Here is a 9,837-nt window from a genome sequence, read left to right on the forward strand (position 1 = left end):
TGAGCCAACATTTCAATAACGGTGCATTCCTAGTTTTAGAATAAAGAGGCATTGCTTTTTTTTCAATTTCAGTCTTTTTTTTCAGAATGGTCAAAATTATTATATATATTTTTAATACAGAATGTGATCATATCGACATCGGTTATCGGCCATAATTGCAATTTATTATATTGGATATTGGTATCGGACAAATTGTCTCATCGGTACATCCCCAGGTGTGATTTTCTTATGAACACCCTCTTTTGCCGCTCCCTAAGCTCAGTGAGATGTTTAGTTTGTGGTGTGTGCACCACAACACAATAGTGCAGTAACCATTGTTACAATGGTGTGCGCCCCACAACGCAACAGGGCAGTAACCATTGTTACAATGGTGTGTGCACCACACATAGACTGTAAAAAAATATGGACAAAGCGTTCCCCGGGTCTAACGTGAACGTAAAATGAAGCCTGAAATCCCTTGCACTGTAAGTCGCCATCTTTCAAGATCCGTTTGAGCCCAGTTTGGCCATTGGCTGGCCCAGACAACGAGGCGGGACTTCCCCCCTTCTTCTTCGTTGGTTTTTATTTTGACTCGAGTGGGTGGGGGATCCCGTTCATTAACTGTAACGGTAGCCACGCCCCTCAGAACATGCGCGACTTTATGGTCATTTTTTTTATAAATGGGGCCATCATTTTCCAAAAAGAATATTATGACATTAGAAATGAGACTTTAAACTAGTGACTGGAAGCGAAAAGTATTCATGACCATAGGTGAATCTCAAACCGCAGGGTGGACACTGGCCAGTGTGTATTTCGGCGTATGTGACGTCACAACGGTGCGCGACAGTGCTTCCCAATCCACAGACCACAAAAAGACAGGCGCTGACACTACACAGGGCTACGCACTATTTCCCCCGCCCGAGCCCGCTTCTAAAGTCCAGCTTGGATGTACCCTGAGCCTTGCAGGGTATATCGCCACGGCGCAGCCGTACTGCGCAACCCATGGAATTTCTCCGAGGGAGAAAGACAGCCCGCAGAGACAGAGAAAAATGTCGGAAACTAGTAAGTTTTATACTCTTTTAAAAGTGTTGTTGTGTCACGGAAGGTAATTGTAATATGTTTTGGGATAGTATTTAGTTGTTTAAGCTATCAAATGTATCATGATAGAGCCAAATAAAGAAAATAAAAAATGTTGTCGTCGGAGATTTTGAAGTAACGCTATCGCGTTAGTCCCCCGGTGCATTTCCCCAACAGCAAAACTAAACATGCGTTGTTGTCACGACGAATTTTAATATTTTAATATCTTTGGGATAGTATTTAGTTAGTTGTTTATGCTATCAAATGTATTCATGACAGACGGAGCCAAATAAAAAAGATCCACTGGCAGCCATTACTGTTGTGGTTTTTAAGCCCTCTTAAAACTTGTCACACACAGGCCACGGAATTTACTTTCAAGTTATTTTCGCAGAGTATTTAGTTGTTTAAACTTCATATATGTGGTCAATTAATCATTATATTAGATTATAATTAATCATGTCGGAGAATTCGAGGACCGTGTCGTCTCGCATTGGGGCGGCCACAGACGAGATGTCCCCGTGTGAGCCTACCCTTTTTCGGCGTAGCCCGAAGCAATTCACCGCTGTATGATATGAATGATCCGTTGTAGATATGTACAGCCTTAGACCTAGAATGCCTGTGATCATTTAATTATACTTCGTAAATTTTCATGTATCATAAGGCATAGATAGCTTCCATCGTTTCTTGTAGATATGAAAATGTGCGCCATAAATGTGATAAATGCTCCGTTTGTACTCACCCATTAAATAATTCCAAAGACGTGGAGTGAAATATGGTCCTCTAGTTTTATATCCATGTGAAAGTTCTGGCACAAAACGCGTATTTAGTGAATTATCTCCACTTTTTCAAGAGATGCACACGGACGCCTTTCTCTCCGGGCGAGGGGGGGGCCGGAGTGATAGTTGAACCTTCCTGTTGTTTACCGCAGACGTCATCACCAATTGACCAGGGAAACACAAAAGTTTGCGGTCACACAATTGGCAGGTGGTGTGATTAATTACCCAGCACCTATCGCAAAGCACCTGCCAATTGTGTGACCGCAAACTTTTGTGTTTCCCTGGTCAATTGGTGATGACGTCTGTGTTTGTGTCTGTGTCCCCCTCGCCCGGAGAGAAAGGCGTCCGTGTGCATCTCTTGAAAAAGTGGAGATAATTCACTAAATACGCGTTTTGTGCCAGAACTTTCACATGGATATAAAACTAGAGGACCATTTTTCACACCACGTCTTTGGAATTATTTAATGGGTGAGTACAAACGGAGCATTTATCACATTTATGGCGCACAGTTTGAACCCGAACAAGAAATTAACCTGGCCGTTCTATGGCTCTGTATGTGAAATACTGTGCATACTAGGGCTAGTACAGCCTAGGCTACATGCAATTCGTTTCTAATTGTTTTATTTCCCCAAATGTCAAGTGCATTATAAATAACCGCTATTATATTATTGTTATTATTACTCAGAGATAGATTGTATAAATGGTACAATCTCTTAGTTGAACCCCTTTCCATTTGTACACTCTGATTTTACAATATACATTGGGGTCCCAGAGATAGAAATGCCATTATGGGGGTTCATAGCCTAATTCAGGTCAAACTGGGGGTCCCTTGAAATGAAACTGTTTGAAAATCACTGCTAGATCTGTAAAAACATTTTTATGGGGGGGTCTGTCCCTGGCATATCTTTTCTAATGGGGGTACGCAGGATAATTAGTATCATTTTGGGGGTCCTTGACATGAAAAAGTTTGGGAAGCACTGCTATAGAGGACTAGAAAAGTCCACACCAAAAATAGAAGATATACAAGCTCCCAACACGTTGCAGTGCGACATGTTGTGACTTCTGAGCTTGTAGATTGGCTATTTTCAGTCATTTATTAATTCATGTTATTTTAAGGTGAAAGTGATCAAACTAGCAATAGAATACAACCTGGCAACCTGTTGTAAAGTCATCATTGGACCACAACAGAACATATTACCCAAGCACAAAAGCCTTTTTTTTTAACAATAAGGGAATTCTGAGTTGTAGCACTACTGCCATACAAATAACCTGTTAAGCCAGTGGTTCTGAAACCTTCATTTTCCACTGCCTTAGGATCCAAAGACGGGTGAGGAGGTGGCCTGCAGCGGCGGGCCTACAGCAGCACCACCACGTGAGACTGCCATGTCTGGAAGTCTCTGGAGCGGAGCCGGACTGCTGGCCTACAGCACCACCAGGCCTAGCCGAGGCCATACCAGACCATAGTGGTACAGCTGCACTGGGGTCTGGAGCAGGGTCAGGAACACCAGGGCCCAATGTGCAGGCTGGCCCGAAGAAGAGGGGGAGAGTAGTAGTAGTAGTAGTAGTTTACATTTAAATGTAGTAGAGACTCTAGAGAACAGCCAGTTCATCCTCTCTCTGCAATGTGTAATGTTCATGTTCAGTGCAATCTATTTTCAGTTCAGTGCAATCTATTTGTTTGTGTTTAATGTTCAATGAATGTACTTTTTATTTATGTATTTGTGTTAATTTTCTACTGGAATGACTTGATTTTGACGTTATTTTTTACATGATTGAGTCTGAGATACGGTATCCTTGTTCAATGTTCATTCATTTTTATACTGAAGACAAAATAACAATAAATACATTTTGTATTTACAAAGTTGAATTGAACTATTTACATACCCGTACTCATACAATATGCACCGAAAGGGAAATTCTTGGCCGAAACTGCAGTGAATACCGAATATAGGAAACAGTTGGCCCCCCGAAAACCGAATATCCGAATATGATTAATATTATATATATTTTTTCCTATACCATTGCTGTCATGGCCGTACCTTAAAGCTATCTGATTTATGGCAAAATAAATGGGTATGGCGAAACAACTTAAATTAATCACATTAATCATGTTACCCAGATTGCCTTTTTTCACCTTAGAAATATTGCACGAATCAGAGCCTATTTGTCTTTGGACGATGCAAAAACGCTAATCCACGCCTTTGTTTTTTCTCTGCTTGATTTATACTGCAATGCACTTTTTTCAGGACTGCCTAAGGCCGCAGTCACACCTTTGAGACAGCCGTCTTATGGTTGTCTGATGAAAAGCATCAGACAAGACAGCTCCCAATGCATTTCTAATGGGAGTCACGTGGTCTCATCAGACAAACGTGTTTCATGGGGGGGGGGGGCGAGACACAAGACACAAAACATTCTGTAGTCCACAAGCTGAAGAACAAGGCGGCACCTCAGACAAGACAAAAAGGGTTGGGTTTACCCGCCAACCAATAGGAGAGAAGGTCCGTTTGTTACGCTGCACTGGGCGGTCTTTTCACACTCTGAGTCTGTTGTTTTTTTTTTGCATAGTGCAGACACGGAAGAGGAAAGCCTATGCACTTTCGTATTAACGAAAATGAAGTAAAGTAGTTTGGTCTGTTCCAGTAAGCAATTCAACAGGAAAATATAATCCCTGCCCGTCGTGGCCGAACAGAAAATTAAAACAAACGTTATAATTCAAGGTGCATGCATTTTCACTCCTAATGCTTATATGATTCTGCCCTGTGTTATGATCTGAGTGCCTATGCTGTGTAGCCTACTTGTACGACTGTACGTGAATATACAAATGTACTAGATATTTATCGTGTACACACGCACACGCACACCCTGCATTGACAGAATGGACCGGAGCTACTTATAAACTGAAAAAGTCGCTTGTTTAACGTGCCACGGCTGTGACAGCTAGCAGCTGCAGCTGTCAAACTAGCAACAGGCCAGGGCTGACAGTCCGAATGTCGGCAATCCAGTTAAAAAGCACATCAGTAAAACTGTGTATCCGAACCTTAAAATCCATATGCTGTCTGCAGTGGTTAAAAAACAGGGCTTAAAAAGAGCTTAAAAAGACGGAGCTTCGTCATTGAGCTGCTGCTGTGTTTCAGGGTTGAGCTGCTTAACGTTCGGTGTGCATCGTTCATCGCTGAAACTACGCGACTATATTAAAATTTCAAATACTGTCTCAGCAGAAATTTTGATTCATATGATTCATATGATTCAAAATCATATGATTTGGTTGTTAAAATAAAATAAAACTGTTAATATGAATGAACATGTTTTCAGTTCGCATGGGCAGTGCGCATTGGACTGGAGATTATGAAAGAGTCGTAGCCATGACTTATATATATATAATGCTACTGCTCCCAAACAATCATTTTGGGCATGAAATGTTATGATTCCCCCCCTTTTTTTTCTCTCATTTTGTTTAATAACATTAACATCGAGGTGTCCACTGCAATCTGTCGTCTCCTCTCCTGAAGTAACGCTGAACGGTCTGACTGCAGATAGGAGAGAGCCGTGCGCCCAGGCGCCCCATGGCTAACAGCCTGAAATGCAGCAAGTCGTGTGTTGTGGTAAAATGGATGCGCTTTATTAAAAATAATGGAGTCGTTAACAGAAAATATTAATTTTCCACAATGATGCCATGCTTAGTCTGCGTACCTGGAGGCTATATACATACACACGGAATCAGTGCCAGACTTGGCACCTACTGTGGTAGTGGTACTGATAAAGTGGAGACGCAACACGTTGACACAACCAACGCTAGCTACTAGCTACTGTGTCCCGCAGCTAACAGCGTAAGGACAACAACAGGCAACACGTGGATGTTTCCGCATGTCCTCGCACCGCCCACGCACCGCCCAGATTCCGCAAAGCATTGTGGTCAATTGATGCGACAAACGACAAGACAGATGAAACCATAAAACATTGATAAGACGCTTGTCTGAAAGGTGTGACAGGCGCCTAAGAAAACAACTGACAGATTACAACTTGTCCAAAATGCAGCAGCCAGAGTTTTAACTAGAACTAAGATGAGAGAACATATTACTCCAGTTTTGGCTTCACATGCACTGGCTTCCGGTTGTTTTTAGGATTGATTTTAAAATTATTTTACTTGTGTATAAAGCTCTCAATGGTCTCGCACCTTCCTACCTACACGACTGCCTTCCTAAATATGTCCCAAACCGCCCCCCCCTAAGGTCTTCCACTGCTGGCCTGCTCGCTTTGCCTGAAAAAAATGGCAACTAAAAAATACGGGGAAGCAGCTTTTTGCTTCTACGGGCCGTCGGCATGGAACAAGCTCCCACTGTACCTTCGACAGGCAGCCTCTAGACATTTTTAAAGCACAGCTCAAGACCCACTTCTACAACATTGCTTTTAATTGATCTTTTATTTTTTGTTATTCATGTCCTCACTGTATTGCATTGCATTACTACTTGTTTTTTAATGTCGTTGCCTTGCTTTTCTTTTTTTCCCTCCATTGCTCTGTAAAGCACTTTGAGCTGCATTTCATGTCATGAAAGGTGCTATACAAATACAGTTTTATTATTATTAAATAATCACTATTGTGGGTCCATAAAACATTTCATGCTCTTTTGAATGCATTAATTGCATACACTATTCAGTGATATATTTTCTGCCTAAATTAAATAACTGAGTGACAGCATTTGTAAGATTTGTGTTAGATTACACAGTAAAGTAATATTGTGATAAATGTAGCCTATCTATTTGGAGCTGAGAGTTGGCCTGGTTTAACCTTTTCATTCATGTAAATGCAAATGTGATTAACTGATTAAGAGTAGTTCTGATTAATGAATTTCTCTCAGTTGAATTAACAGTTTATACTCACTTTACAGTAGGCTATATAGGCCTATATGTGGTTGTTTTAAATGTAAAAGTAGACCTATATTGTCAAAGTTAAATGTCATTATAGCAATAAACTTAGCCTATATGAAAACGAACTAGCTGTTAGCTGGCTGTAAAGGTATAGGCATACACAAATTAACCATGAACTTACTTAGAAGATCTACAAGCTCATAGCGTATATCAGTGATTGATCGGTGCCTGCTAATACAAATCAAACAGCAGATGCGACAATAGTCTGTATTCTATCCAAATGTAAAAACATTTATCATTAAGTGAATAGGCTATATATATATGCAGGTTACAGGTAGCCTATATCCTTCCTTTCAGCAACTCTTTGCACGGAATCAGGACTCGGGTTAAATCAGATTCGACCATAGACTCGACGTAATAATAATAACAATAATATAATAGCTGTTATTTATAATGCACTTGACATTTGGGGAAATAAAACAATTGGAAACGAATTGCATGTAGGCTGTAAATATCCACAATAGACGGGCATGGGTCATAATTTCGTTCCGTAGGAGAAACAGGGGAAATTGCTTCGGCCTATGCCGACAAAGGAGAGGTAAACACGGGTACGTCTCTCTGCTGGCAGCCCCCAAAGCGAGACAACGTGGTTCTCTGATTCTCCGACATCGTTGTTTGATATTTTTAAATAGGATCTTTTATGATTAATTGACCACACATATGAAGTTTAAACAACTAAATACTCCCCAAAAATAACTTGAAAGTAAATTCCGTGGGCTAAAAAAGTAGCTTATAGACCTTTTAAAAACATTGCGGTCAGTGCGGAGAAAAAAGTAATGGCTGCCAGTCGAGAAATCTGAGCTCCGCTTGGCTCCGCCCAGCTCCACTCGGCTCCGCCCAGCTCAGTATCCCAATCGACAGTGTACACTATGCCGTGTACCCTTTTGCCACCTACGCAGTGTAGTCCCCTGTTAGTGCCAGTGCAGTCACCACCCTATTCTACCTAGTATCGCACCTTGAAGTGTGTACACCGCGAATTGAGATCCACCTCATGTTTATTAAGGTAATACAGTCTAGGTGAAGTTGGGCCCAAATACATGGACTTCTATGGGGCTATGGGGTTTTTTGAGCCCAATGATAGCGCCACAACAGGCCATTATATGAACTTTCATTTCCTTAGTGGCTTCACAAAAAATCTGTCTGACTGCCCCCCTGGCACCACACAGCACTGGGTGTGTATTTAGAGGGCACACAGGTGCTGTGATTCAGATGGAACACATGACACACATAGGATCACTCCCACCATGCCTGTGACAGACAGTAACGTGCCAAAACGTAGTAGTCCATTACATGAACCATTGTTACAAATTGGTGTGTACCACAGCACAATAGCATAGTAACCATTTCAATGGTGTGTGCACCACAACACAATAGGATATTAACCATTGTTACAATGGTGTGTGCACCACAACACAATAGGTCGGATATTAACCATTGTTACAATGGTGTGTGTACCACAACACAATAGGACAAAACTGCTCTAAAGAGCACGAAATTCGAAACTGCTCTTTAGCGCATGAAATTCAAAACGGACTGTCGTAATAAATTAGGTTTTTCCCTTTTTTAAAATGTAGGATATATGATTTCCTTTTTGTGTACGAAAATGTTCTGATGGACCCTGGTGTAAACAAGTCTTAGTGCTTTTCATGGTTTCGTCCTCAAATAAGCAGTTTTTGTATTATTGACACTGTCCATCCGAAATGTAGGCCTACCCATTCTACATACTGTGAGTGTTCAATCAATCAATCTAAAACCTCTTTCTCTCTCCCCAACTCAGCAGAGCAGGCAGGCAACAAGCCACGTAACCAAGAGACCTAGCTCCCTTTGGAGGAGCGACTTACATTCTTACAATATTGTTACTGCTGCTAGTATTAACTACTGCTTGTTTAAAACAAACAGGTTAGGCCTACAATACTATTATTGCTGCTATAACTAGCCTACTGCTTGTTTATAACAATATTATTACTGCTGCAGTGCTGCTAGTAGGCTAACTGTTTGTTTAGGATAATTTATAACAAACAAGCAGATATGAGAGAAATACTCGTCGTGTTGTTCCATGTAAATAATATAAAAGATAAATGTAGTAAAAACAAGGTTTAATCAGTTAATCTTACCTGCTGTGTTTCAGGGTTGAGCTGCTTAAAGACGACTCTGTTTTCAAACGTCTTACTTTAATTATTAAGCTGTTTTCAAACGTTTTACTTTTATTATTAAAGTGTTTTCACACGACACTGCTAACAGCTAGCTGTGTGTGCGCGCTGATATCTAAGGGTTGTGTGCATGCGCACTAGCCCTGCTGGAGCGTGCACGGTGCACGTACCGTAAAGGGTCACTAGGGGGAGCCAAGATACAGTGTAATACAGTGGGGAGCAGCTATGGAACAGCTCTAGAGCTGAATATATATTTATATAAATTATTCTAAGCCTAGAATCAATCCATCCAAGATCCTGGTGAGTCCACTATTTTAATCATTAAATAAAATGAATCCAACCAGATTGGCGTTTGGCGCAGGCAAAAAAACCCCAAAAATGCCATAGTAGAAGAAATGACTGCCCGGTAAATTCAGGGTACATTGCGTTATTAAAATGGCACAAAGTGCATTTTAGAGAGAAACTGGGGACATGAGACGCTTCCCAGCTACGAGAATAGACTTTTACAAAGGTCTAGCAGGCTTTGTTTCGGTGAGTAGTTAAGTCGTTTTGTTTATTTGCTGGGATTTGAAAACCCGCGCACGGGAGTGAGAATATCACCAGAGGGCTGCGCCACAGGGCGTCAGAGAGAGACTCGCTGTAAGCCCTGGACCAGGGCTACCACATTTGGAGCGTGGCTGAGGATGTCTGTTGGAGAGAGTGTGAGACAGACTCCACGGTGCTTGTACAGTCCAGCACAGTACATTCTCATCAGACATGATATTTTGCTAAAGTGTAGGCTATATAAGCTCTGTATCTGGTTAATTGTGGGATTCGCGGGGGCCCGCTGATTTTATCAGTCGTGATCGAGTGACTGTGTAAAAAATCGTCCATCGATCATCTGACAGCCCGGGCCCCCAGGAGGTCCGGGCCGGAGTGTGACCACCCCC

General features: G+C 41.6%; 1 long non-coding RNA gene across 1 annotated transcript in view; it reads right to left on the bottom strand.

The window, feature by feature from the left end:
- Positions 1-8,998, bottom strand: part of LOC308333956 — a 32,264-nt gene extending 23,266 nt beyond the window's left edge. The window contains exon 1 of the long non-coding RNA XR_013965841.1: positions 8,873-8,998. This is a non-coding gene — a long non-coding RNA (uncharacterized lncRNA). The remainder of the gene's footprint in view (positions 1-8,872) is intronic.
- Positions 8,999-9,837: the final 839 nt, after the last annotated feature.

Source organism: Protomyctophum bolini (assembly GCF_963924005.1).
Source record: "Protomyctophum bolini genome assembly, chromosome: 19".
NCBI lineage: Eukaryota > Metazoa > Chordata > Actinopteri > Myctophiformes > Myctophidae > Protomyctophum > Protomyctophum bolini.